This window comes from Balearica regulorum, chromosome 6 (assembly GCF_011004875.1).
Source record: "Balearica regulorum gibbericeps isolate bBalReg1 chromosome 6, bBalReg1.pri, whole genome shotgun sequence".
In the NCBI taxonomy this organism is placed as follows: Eukaryota; Metazoa; Chordata; class Aves; order Gruiformes; family Gruidae; genus Balearica; species Balearica regulorum.
This window is the reverse complement of record NC_046189.1, coordinates 7,050-20,211: the sequence shown is the minus strand read 5'-3', so window position 1 is coordinate 20,211 and position 13,162 is coordinate 7,050.

Sequence of the window (13,162 nt, the reverse complement as noted above, 5' to 3'; positions counted from 1 at the left end):
TTTGCCCTCCACCAGTGCCTTTGGCCCCAGAAAAATGGAATCAAGGAAGCAGCTGACTGCTTCTTATACTCATGTGAGTAAGCCCAGTGTGCGGTTGGCTGCGCTCTCTTGGACTCATTGCTGACCAGGACCCCTAGTCCATTTTTGCAAAGCTGTTCCCCAGCCAGTTGGCCAGCCAGTTGGCTAGCCTGTGCTGCTGCATGGGGTTATTTCATCCTATGGGCAAAATACTGTATTTGCCTGGGTCTAATTTGTAGAAGAACCATGGAAACATAGACCTTTCTTTTCAGCCCATTTCTCCAGCCTCTGCAAAGCACCCCCGCTCTGGACCGTACCCTCCGCCTGCCCAGACTGGTAGGGTCTGCAGGCTTGCTGAGCATGCATTCTATCCTCTTGCCCAGGTTGTTAGCTAGAAAAGCTTATTTAAGCAAACTTAACTCAGGCTGTTTTGACAGCCCTGATTGCCTTTTCCAATTCTGGATTCCTTTGCTATTCCTGATTCTGGATTCCTGATGCTATTCTGCATGTAAGCACCTCCGTACTCTCCATTACAACCAGGAAGAGGCTTTTGTTGTACTTTTGATTTTGGGGTTTTGTGGGCTTTTTAAAATCATTGTAGGGGAACTTGAGACAACCAGTGTCCTTTCAACATGTTATTGCAAGTTTGGGGTTTTTTCTTTTATTGTATACGGTTCCTTGATCTCCAGTGCTCCAAGCAACGTGGTGTTCCTAGGAGAGCTGCAAAGAAGAAGCTGTTTTATCACTAAAATCCCATTTTCATTATAAACATTTTGGTTGGTAAGGGGCCAAAGATTTGTGATGTTAGATACCATTTAGTTGCATTTATGCCCTGTACAGATGCTTTTGTTTCCATCTTTGCACAAGATCAGGAGCAGGGAGTGATGGTCACTAAGCTTTCTTCTGGCTGAAACTGAGCTGATTCAAGTGTGGTCCAGTCATGTGTTTTGAGAGGACGTGGCTGTTTGGATTTCCACCTAGGTTGTGGCTTGAGAACACATTTCCCTTTAACCAGACAAAACTAAGGTTGCCTTGCAAATTTTATAACCATAAACTGCTGAATGTAATTTATTTTCTGTCTTCCCTTGGGATTCCAGGAATTCTTCAGTTTCAGAGCAGGAAAACGTTCCCTCTGCTTTGCAGTGGGAGGATCATGGTGAGGAGCATTATATGACATAAAGCAGAGGTACTAGACAGCAAATAGGTCCTCTCTAAAGGTAAAACAAACCTCTTAGCTTGGGGTTTCGGGCTGAACTTTGTCTTGTTTTTCAGTGAGAGGCAGAAAGGGGGCTCATAGAATCAGAGAGTATCTCAGGTTGGAAGGGACCCATAGGGATCATCGAGTCCAACTCCCTGCTCCTCAGAGGACTACCTAAAACTAAACTGTATGACTAAGCACATCGTCCAGACACCCCTTGATCTCAGACAGCTCTTTCAGCACCCTGGGATGAATCCCATCGGGTCCCAGAGCCTTCTGTGCATCCAGCCAGAGCAGCAGACACGTTCAGAGTCAGCTGGGAGTTTATCATCCCCCCCAGTCATGACTCTGGGGGTCCCAGGGCCCAACAGGGGTGTGAAAGATAGAGGCGAAGAAAGCATTAAATATCTTTGCTTTGTCTGTGTCCCTGTTTGTGAGGTGATTGTCCTCATCAAGGAAGGGACCAATGTTACAATGTTGGCGATAAGGACAGTCATTTGGGATCCATCATGTCAAACCCTGCTCCCCAGCAGCTCTATCTATCTGGCCAGGCTGATCTGCTTTCCTTGGATGTCAAAAGATGTTGAAGTGCCTAATTCTCATGGGGTTTACAAATCATCTGGATCCTGAAATACCTGTGGGGCTTCGGACCTAGATTCTGCTCTACACTTGTAGGATTTAATAGCACTTTCTTACACTGTGATTTTATCAAGACAGACGAGAGACAAAGATCAAAAAAGTTACCATGACAATCCAGACATTTGATACTTAGGTAGTACCTCTCGCATACTGGTACTTAAATAGTACTCTTTTCATGCTGTCATCTTTTTTTTTTGGCATGTGGAGTTTGCAGTTTTCTTTCTTCACATGGCTGCTCTAGTTGTTCTTGAACCAATTTCCAAAATAGGGCTCATCAGTTTAAAAAAGAGACTGGTTTTCAGTCAGGAGTTAGAAAGCTGGATTTGTTGCTTCTTCACGTCAGCGGCAGTCAGCTTTTCCAGCAACGTGAGCAGATCTTTGCCACAAACAGAACCAACATGTTTTGCTCTAAAAATAATTTGGTTTCTATGTTGAGTACAAAATTGTAATTATGATTCCTAAAGAGAGTGTCGTGGTTTTACCCCAGCCGGCAGCTGAGCACCACGCAGCCGCTCATTCACTCCCCCCCATCGGGATGGGGAAGAGAATTGGAAGAGTTAAAGTGAGAAAACTCGTGGGTTGAGGTAAAGACAGTTTACTAGGTAAAGCAAAAGCTGTGCGTGCAATCAAAGCAAAACAAGGAATTCATTCACCACTTCCCATGGCAGGCAGCTGTTAGCCATCTCCAGGAAAGCAGGGCTCCGTCACGCGTAATGGTGACTTGGGAAGACAAACGCCATTGCTCCGAATGCCGCTGCCCCCCCCCGCCCTTCCCCCAAGCTCCTTGTAAACTGAGCATGATGTCATGTAGTATGGAATATCCCCTTGGTCAGTTGAGGTCACCTGTCCTGTCTGTGTCTCCTCCCAGCTTCTTGTGCACCTCCAGCCATCCCGCTGGCAGGGCAGTGTGAGAAGCAGAAAAGGCCTTGGCCCCGTGTAAACACTGCTCAACAATAAGTCCATAGAACAAAAACATCTCTATATTATCAATGCTGTCTCCAGCACAAATCCGAAACATATCCCCACACTAGCCACTACGAAGAAAAATCAATCCTCTCAGCTGAAACCAGGACAGAGAGTGTGAAAGCTGTTTCCTATGCATGAGATAAAGGCCGTTTTAATGGATTTTAGGTCTTGATGGTGTCAGTTAATGTTTTAAAACTGTCATAGACACTCCTGTGGTTTGAAGCCTCTTGGCTGTATCTGACAAGCAGGTCCCTGGTTGAGTTAGGGAAGTGACATGCCTTTGTTGAAATGACAATCTTGGGGCAGGTGTTATTTTATATACCAACTGTGAGGTACTCCAAGGTGTCATGACTCGAAGGCCAGGCTACGCACAAGCTGGGAAACTTGGGTTCTCCAGTCTTCCATTCAAATTCAGCATGCCAAAACTGGAACGTTTTAAAGTCGCTGAGGTTTTCTGAATATTAACTATCCTTCCTCCTTCCCTCCCACCCCAAGAAACCAGAAACCCCCACCTCAGAATGACTGTGTGATGGTGATTTCTTAGTCTAATTTCTACATAGGAATAGCCAAGGTAAACAACAGCACTCAAGAAAGAGCAGATGGCCCCTAGCCCCAGCAGTTCAGCCTTTCTACCCCCAGGGACCATTGCTTTTTAGGGCAAAAAACCCCCAAAACTTAGGACTATCTTGTGCAAGGTTGCCATCTTGCCTTTCATTTATAAAAAAAAATAAAATTAAGCTACTTTTGAACGTTCACCGATATCCTCCTTTTTCGCTCATCAGTTGTTCCCAGCCACAGCTGGCGTGATATGTTTCTTTTTGCACTTCTTTCCCCTGTTATCAGAGGCTGAGAAAATTTGCGTAAGATGAACATCCTGGGAGAACTGAGTAAAAGAAAAGTGGGGTGGTTTTGTGCTTAAATTTTAAGCTGCTCCCCTCCCCCCTTCAGTATTATTTTCTTGTGTGTAAATTTTGGGACAGCCACCTAGTCACCTGCTGGGAGATGAAGCTGGAGGAGAGCTCAAGTGCTGCAGCCTCCCAGCCTCTGCCCCCACAGAGGTGGACGAGAGGGAAACGCTCCTTTCCCCAGGTTAGCAAAGAGGAGAGTCGTGGGGCTGGAGCTCTTTGGGTCCTCAGGTGGGGTTAAAAGTGGCACCCAGAGAGGGCTGGAAGTCCCCTAAGAGCTGCCATGTGTGTACGGCAGTGTGTGTCATCCCAGCCCCTGTCATCATGCTGTCCATGCGTGCAGGTCCGTAAGAGCTGGCACAGCACCATGGCACGAGGGGTGGGAGGCCCTGCAGCTGAGTGTCGTGTCTACTGCTACAAAACTAAGGATTTGAGTAAAAATCATTGTTCAAGCTGTAAAAGTAATCACAGGCTGTGCCTGCACTTTGTTCTGTTTCAAACTGTTGTGATTTTTTTGGTCCATCTTTTTAGAAAAGCAAAGGTAAACACCATGAGGCAGCGTCACTACCCTGGGTCTCATTAGAACAGTGGATTTTAGCAGAGAAGAGGTAGAAGCAACATCTCCGGTGTCCTGTTTAAATTTGTCACAGACTTTGGATTTGTCACATCATTTGGATTTCACAGTGGATCTGCCTTAAACTCTTGGGTGGTAACTGTGGTGAAGGGAGGAAAATATTTCTTGGGTCAAGAGAGGAAAACTCTCAGCTCCTTCCACCAGAAAACACCAGCAACATCTGGCTTCTTCCCAGAGGCTGCGTGCACACAGTTGGGATGAGGGTGCCATTAAATCCTACTTCAAGTGCAGAGCAGAAACTAGGCCCCACCACTCTGCAGCTGGTGAAGAAGCTTCTTCCACTCTTTGATGACGAAGCTGCTGTGGGAGCCTGAGCCCCACGGATGGGAACTGCAAGGACGAGTGCCCTTCAGCCCAGCCCTGTGGGCAGAACTCGGGCAGGGCTGTTTCCCTGGGCTCTCATAGGATCACTTCTGGGCTCTGCAGCCCAGCACGGCTTCTCCCTGGCAGGTGGGGTCCATTATATATTATTATATTGACTTATGAACAATTGTGAATTCTATATCGAATTATTACATATATATTATCATATCATATACAATATTATAACTTATATTCCATATTATACACTATACCTATTATTTATACTATATAATATATGATATATATTTATAATATATATTGCATATATTTATAATATATATTTTATATATATCATATATATATGTATATATATTATATATATTATTGAAGGAAGAAAAAAGCAGAAGGGGAGGGTCAGAAGCATGGTTGGGGCGTAGCAGAGAACAACCAGCCAGGGTGGGATTCATTTCACTTCACTTCAGAAAATTCGCAACACAGAGATCTAAGTCACCCAAGAACCTCTCTGCTGTTGGCATGAAGAAGGTGGGGGCTGCGAGATTTGCGCCTTTGATGTCTCTTCCCCAGGCACCTGCTTTGGAATGAGGTAACTGGACCTGGAGGGGCCCATTTCTTTACTCCCACAGACAGAGGAGCCTAACGACTCATTTAGACAAGGACACCTATGTTTAGATTAGTCACACCTCAAGAACCTAGAAGGAAAGGTAAAGACAAGTCCGTGGATGCCTAGGGGAACAGAGCACCCAGCTGTATTACAGTTACAGCTGACTTGGAATTATGTTCCCCTGGCTTAGATTTCTTCAATAACTTAAATGAGAAAAAGGGATCTAAGAAGTATATGAGAAGAAGAAGAAACCACAGAGCAGTTATGGGTCATCTTATACTGAGAGGCCCCAGATGAAACAGGGAAGAGAATCTAAAAAAATATTTTGCAAATGGCTGCTTCAACTCCTGTTCCCACAGAAGCTACTGACAATCGATTAAAGAGCTTTGTGCTTTATTAAAACAGTCTATTAAATACTGTTGATAATTACAAAGAAGAAAGGGATCTCTCTGCTTCTTTGGTGCTGTAATGTGCCTGCATCTCAAAACCAGTTCATGAGCAAATTGTGTTTGGGCTGACTTTTTGGAGGAAAACCAGGGCCTCCAGCAAATACTCGAATAAAACACATTTGAGAGCTGCAAGGAGTCAACAAAAGTAAAAGCAAAATGCACTTCCTGCTTCCTGAAAAAAAATCACAGTAATGCAGTCCTAAAAAACAAAGGTAAACCTTCCTATAAAGAGCATACACACACTCAGAAATTATAAATACAAACAGGTAAAATTGTATTACAGATCAACACTAAGTGGGGGCTTTTGGGTAAGTTGTTTTTCCCCCTTCTCCACTACCAAAGGTAAGGGAGGAATTTCAGTATTTATTTTAGAAGAGATTTATTAACAGTATAAAAACTTCCATGGCAATTCTAAGATAAGCACTTTCAAAGCATTTGATGATAAACACATCTAGGTAAGAGTCTCTCCCCCCCACTCCCCTTTCCCTCTTGAGCCAAAAGAGTCATAATAAGAACAGCATATTCATATTTTTAACATCTTCCTTTACTGCAAATTCTCGGAAGTCTAGAAAGTTAGGCATGTACACTTACTGAAGCTTGTTTAAGACTACAACTAAAAATTGATTTTACAATTCCTTAAACAGATGTTTGGACTCAGCTTTCTAATTTGTAAACATTTGGCCTAGATGAAGACAGAAATTTAAATTTTCTTAATTTTTTTTCTTCGTTTCAGTTCTAAATTAAATTCCATCATTAACAGTGTGACTACCACATTATGAAATGGCAGAATGCCAGCAGAAATGTTTTCTGTAAAAATACCTTTTGCCATTTCAATTTCAAGCACCACATATTCTTGTCTAGGTACATACCTAACCATCTTGAAGTCACTGAAATTAGTGTCCTAAGTAAATTAATATATCTGTCTAATAAGTGATGGTGGGAAGCGAGAAACTGTTGGGTTAAAGTGAATCTTTTGACTCAGAAAACACTTCAGACAAGTGCTTCTTTTGTCTAAGTAAATTTTAAGAGATCCAGTTGGAGTGCCTGAGTAATAGCTGTATACATTTCCTTAAGAGACCACAGTACTCTCAGGTGCTTAAAAGATGCATAAATTAGCATGAAACACAATAAAAAGGGTTGATAGAAACACCTCTTGTGGGAGAACTGCATGACATACATCAGATGTTGCAAGCAGCAAAACGAGCAAATGTTGGCATGCTGTGCGTTAGGGTGTAAAAGTGGCTTTCATTGTAGCTCCAACAGCCTCCCACCACAAAAGGAGGTGTGCAAGATAAAACACTTGTTGCTGTCCTCTGAGCTTCTTGCATCAATTAGTAAAATGAAAGCTTGGATACTAAAGCATGCAGGATGGGCTGCTAAGAAATAACACCCTATCAATCAAACTATCCCACAACATAGGAGTACATGAAGACAAAATGTCAAAACAAATAACAAAAAAACCCCACATACAAAAAAAAAAAAATAAAAAATGGGAACCCAAGACAGCAAGTCAATCCCAAGAACTGCAGAAGAGATGATGTGTTAATGTTATCAGGTGCAATTAAAAAGCAAACACCGCAAGTGATGGGGTGGCAGAAGCACCTAGGAGAGAGGAAGAACTTGCAGGAACGAGGATAAAACCAAGGGCAGGGACTGTCTGCCAGATTCAAGAGTGGGAAGAAAGGACTAAGCTGGAACCTGTGCAGACACACTTTACAGAGGAAGAGACATGGGGTAACGAAGGACTGAACGAGTTGAAAACAGTCCAGTAAGTGAAGAGGGTCAAGTGTTGCTAAAATGGATTTGCTTGCATTTTTTTCTGTTCTTCTAGTTTGTGCATAGCTACTGGAGAGAGGGCAGCAGAAGTACACACTAGCTAAAACCTCTTTTCTTGCCAGCAGGCAGAGCTCAGCCCCTTTCAGCTCTTGCCTACTGGAGGCTTCCCACTCCACGGTTTCATCTGTTTCCCTGGCCTGGCCTGACATGAGAAACCTCCCCCCAAAGACATTTATCTCCAGGGACTCCACTCTGCCGGGATCTCTCTCCCCGTGTCTCTGGCTTCTTGGTCCTTCACTTTCTTCCAGGAGATGCAGCTGAGCCAATGCGTCTGGTCCACGCGAGCAGCAAGTCAGGGGAAATAGGAGTTACCGTCAGGGCTGAGAAGCTCTGTGGGGTTGGGAGGAGGCTTGGACCATTTGAGGGCAGCGCAAAGCCTGATGTGCAGGGAGCCAGGGCTCATGCGTGCCTGGACTCAACCCCCTTGAAGCCGTGCGGCAGAATGGGGGTCCTTCCAAGCCCCCGTCGTACAAACTGAGCACGTCCAGCTCAGTTGCTGGCCCTGCACCCGGCACGCTCGGCTCCCAGGACTGCCGGAGCACCCAGGGAAAGCCCTGGCCCCGGCGCCTCGGCCCTTGCTGGTGCCCTCCACAGCAGGACCTCCCCCTCAGCATGATCTTCCACCCAGTGAGGGGCTTGAGTCCCTCTTACAGTTCCATCCTCCCCTCTATCAAGGAACACGACTGTGCAGGGCAGGAGCATGGGTTTGAGCAAACTTGGCAGAGCCTTCAGTTCGGATCACACATATGACGGAACCCCTGGGGTAGGGGACCAGAGGCTCACGTGGGCTTGCAGTGGAGCCAGGGTGCCCAGCAGCCCGAGGGACGAAACCACATCTCTGCTGGTGGGCTTCCTGTGTGGAGCTGCCCCTGCTCCACACCGATGTACCCAGGCCCACTGGGCCTGGGGAGCACCACCGGTGTGAGCTGTGTTAGTGGGCAGGGGTCCGATGGGTTGGCCAGACCTCTCTGCTCAGCCCCTGTGCCATTGCTGACCCTTTAAGATCCCCCTGACATTCCCCACTTGTTCCCCAGTGCCCCCCTTCTGCCCCCTGCCCACACCTCTGTAAACTCCTGTTGCCCCCCCTCAGTTTCCCCCACCCACCCCGCAGTGTTCCCCTTTTCCCCTGCTACCCCCCCCCACTGTGTCCCTGGGCAAGTGCCATGGGGGGGTCCCAGCATGGAACCTGATTTTAATCCCTGATTTTAGGATCCTGCTGACTATAAGATTTATTAACACTATTATGGTAAATCACAAGACCCCCCCCACAGCGTTGATCTTCCACCCAGTGAGGGGCTTGCGTCCCTCTTACAGTTCCATCCTCCCCTCTATCAAGGAACATGACTGTGCAGGGCTGCTTGCACTGCACCGGGCACACTGATGTGGACACCCCTGCTGTGGCTGGAGGCATGGAAAGCAGCACTTCTCACCTCTTCCTCTCACAGCCCAACCAATTAACCACCCCGTAACTGAAGCCCAGGTAAACACAGAGCTGCGGTTCCCCATTGCAAGGGAAGGGGCATTGTGCCTGGTTGCAGAAGTATGTTGATGTGCCGGTAGGCAGGGATGTATGTGGGCAGCGGTGGGGGGGCTGGGGCCTCTGCTCTCCCCTGATGGTGGTAGGGTGCGAGGTGTGGGGGCTGTGCCTGGGGGGTCAGAGGGGCTGCCCAGGCCGGGAGGGTCGTGCAGCCCCCGGGGCCCAGAGGGCAGCACCCGGCAGAGCAGCGGTGCCATGGCTGAGCACGGAGCTGTCCGGGGGAGGCACGTTGGCGACCGTCCACTGGATGTGGAAGACGCGGGGGTCGAAGAAGCAGCCGCACGGAGCCCTCTGCAGACCTGTGTGGGTGAGAGGGAGCCGTGCTGGGCTGGGAGGACCCTCCAGGGCCACCCACCGAGGCGGCCCCGATGGCCGACGTCCCCCGGCTCTGTGGCGGGCACGTGGGGAGCTTGTGGCCGGGGCACTCTGTGTGGGGTGAGCTGGTGTGCCGGGGGGCCGGGGATGCAAAGCAGGGAGGAGACTCGCCCCCAGGAGGTGAACCGGGAGAGATGGCCCCAAGTACTTGGGCAATTCTTGGGGAATTGGATTTACTGGGCACACAGCACCCAGGCCAGAAGTGCCAGGGGGACGGGGTGGTGTGGGTGCCCGGGTGCCAGAGCAGCCAGGGGTGCCGTACCTGTTGGTGGTAGTGCCTGGGGGCCGTGGGGTGCCACCCAGAGTGAGGGTGCCCAGGCTGCGGGGAAGGGCTGCTGCTGGAGGGGCAGTTGGCAGAGGGTGGCTGAGCCTGGAGCAGAGACAGGAGCGATGGCCGGCGGTCAGCTCCGCTCTCGCCCCCCCAAGAGCGTCCCCGGGCTGCAGGGGTCAGGGTGGGTCCCTACCTCGGGGGTAGAAGGTTTGGGGAAGGACACCGTCTGCAGGAGCAGGGGTGCCAGGGGGGTCCCGGGGGCCGTGTGGTGGGAGCCGCAGTGGTGGCGGCGGTGCTGCTGCCATGTTGCGTTCTGGCTGTTGGCTGCTAAGGACTCTCTGGCGTCTCCCAGGATGGAATGTGGGGTGTCCGCGTGTTCCGCCCTGCCCCAAGAGCCTCCCCAGCCCCTCCTGCCTGGGGAGGGAAAGGGTTTGGGGGGGGCTGGGGTGCCCCCGGCGCCTTCAGGCGGCTCTCGGGGGCTGTGATTGCAAGTGCGTTTGGCTGGAAGCCTTGCTGCGTTGCCAGAGCTGGCACGTCCTTGGGATTCATGGGACTTGGTGGGACGAGTGTCGTAGTCATATGATTGAATTTTAACTAGTCCTGCGTGGAGGCTACACAACACCCGCTACAACTGTCGGCCTGACCCCCCTGGGACCGGTAGGTCCCAGGACCCTGACCCTACAAACTGCTCTGGGATGACACCCGGGGTTTGCAGCAGCACCTCCCTTTGTGATCCCAGCAGATAAATCCGCTTCAGGCACAGGCTGGTCCTTTCCACTGGGAACAGCCGTGGCTGGGCTCCGACGTGCTGCATGTCCCTTGGGGCTGCCCGGGCTGTTGGGGTAGGGGGTTTTCTTGTCTCCCCCAGGCAGCAGCAGCAGCTCCTGGCACCTTACCACCCAGTCCAGGAGGTGCATCTCGTTCCCCGCTGCTGGCCAGGGAAAGCGGGGCAGCGCAGGAGGGCACAGCACCAGTCCTGCTCAGAGAAGCACCCGAGGAACCAGACGCAGCCTGGCTGCTGGCCCTGCGGGGGCTTTGCTCTTCCCCCTCCTGCTCTTCTCATCGGGCTCTGTCCACCTCTAACACCTCCTCTGGATTGCCAGCAGGGCTGCATGGCTGCAACAGCAGGGACAAAGCTGCTCTCGCACCCCGAGACCCGTCCTGCCCCATCCCCACACATCCGTGGGCCCATCGGTACTCACCATCCTCAGCTCAGGACAAGCCCTAGAGCACTTGCTTGGAGCTGCAGAGAGGTGCCTGGAGGCAGGGGCTGGCCGAGGTCATTCCCAGGCCAGGAGAAAGTGGAGGATGCTCTATCCAGCCCCACGGCTCAAGGTCGGGATCCTTCACCCAGTGCCGACTCACTGCCACAAAACCGCGCCAGCATGTGGCAGAAACTGCGCACACTTACTGCTGCAGCCAGATCTTCACTGCTACGCTCCCGTGCCCACACCTCCCAGTCTCTCCTGGAGCTCTCTGTCCTGCTCCCTTCTCCTGAGGTAGGCGGGAGGAGTGGGGCAGTAGGATTTCCGAAAAGCCAGAGAGGCTTCTCAAGCAGCAGGCAAACGCAGGGGTCTGGCTCCCAAAAGCACCAGCCGCATAGGAGGGGCTGGAGTCACGTTTCCCAGGAGGCCTTACGTTCTCTCTGACAGGGCTCAAACAAAAGACATACGAGGGATATAACGGGAGGGAGCGGGGAGGTGTTCTTCAGCCAATCAACAGCACCTTGGAGCAGTGGGCAGGCGTTGCGTAGCCTTGGCTTCCATCCAGCAAACCTGTGTCAGGATTCAGCCATTGCTTTACCTTCTTTCCCTTGCTCCTTAGCCTTGTCTTCTCTCAGGTCTCCCCCTTGTTCAGATTGGAACTCTGCCCTCGGACTGGATAACAGTTGGGTAAACTCTTCACTGGAAAGAAGGTGAAAAGGCATGAAGCTGACAGCAGCGTCTCGCATCACCCTGCTCTACATCCGCGCTCTAGCCAGAACACACGAGCCCTTGTGAGAAGCACTAGTTACCTTTCAGAGCTAATTAAGAAGGCATGCCCAAAAGAAGTCTCTTGCTCGCACGAGCACAGGACCATCCCAGTGCCCTCATCCACCTCCCCAGGAGCCTCGCTTGTTCACAGGCCTCTTTGTTCTGTCTTCTTCCCCTTTTGCCTCCTTGGCCTTGGACATGTCCCCAACAGCACTTGTACAGGTCAGGTCTTGGAACCAGCCTTGAAGAGAGGCTTCTTGGCTACAAGTCAATGCACAGCAAAACTCAGAAGCTCTCTTTTTAAAGTTCTTTTTGCCATCACCCCATCTGGGTCTATGATCATGTTGGGAGATTAAAGCACAACCCCTCTTCCACATTAATCCAGGCGAGGACAGGCAGAGCCAGCAATAAGAAGGAACACACAGGGAGGTACCTGGAAACCCTTCCTTTAAAAAGGGATTCTCGAATAACCTCAGAGGCAGGCAAGGTCCGGCAACACAGCCCTTGCAAGCAGGAGCTCAGAAGCCACGCAAATAGACTCACGCGGGCAGCACGCGGATCCCCCAGGACGCGCGCGGAGAGCAGCAGGTTCCTTGCCACGTTAATCCTTGTCTGTGGGTTCTGCAGATGTGGCTGACAAGGCCAAGGAAAGGAGCTCCTCCCTCACAAAGGCAGCAAGCCTTCCCACCGCTCCACGTAGCTGCCTCAAGGAAACTCTCTCCTCTGAGTCTCTCTTTCACCACCAGCCGCCCTCCCTTAGTATGAACAAGAGCTGCACTCTTGCACAACAAGACTTGCCCTGGCCTTTCACCTTTTCCCCAAGCCGGCTTGTAAGGAAACTAATGCCCTTGAAAACAAGGTCGTAATCCTCTCCGAGCCCTGCGCCCCAGCTGAAGAGCACCATGATGGCACTCAGGACTTCCTTCACCAGCTTCTCTGGAAGGGTCATCTTCAGGGACAGCGGAGAAGAGCCCGCGCCACAATTTTGAGCTCACCTGGAAAACGGCACGAGAGGAGCAAGGGCCGGTAGGCAGCAGCTCTGCAGACGGAAATACACTCTGAGGAGCTGCTCAACCATCCCGTCGCCCACCAGTCCTTCGCCATTCACAACTAGCAAGTCTAGGAGGGCTCGGTCTTTCCGAGCAGGCTCCCTGATGGCTTGTGACAAAAGAAGTTCTCTCCCACAAACTTCAGGAACTTCCCAGACCTGCTCCTCACAGCAGTACGGTATTCCCAGCTGGTGTCTGGGAAGTCAAAACCTGCACCATCAGGACAAGGGCTACTCGTGCAGAGATTTCTCCTCATGGCCTATGGACTAAGTCCGCAGTGCGGGCATCCCGGCCAGGCCATCGGCAGCAGACACCTACTACAACAGCCGCTTTGTTTTCCATGCCCCTCATCCTCACCCGGAGGCTCTCCACCACATCCTTGCTGGC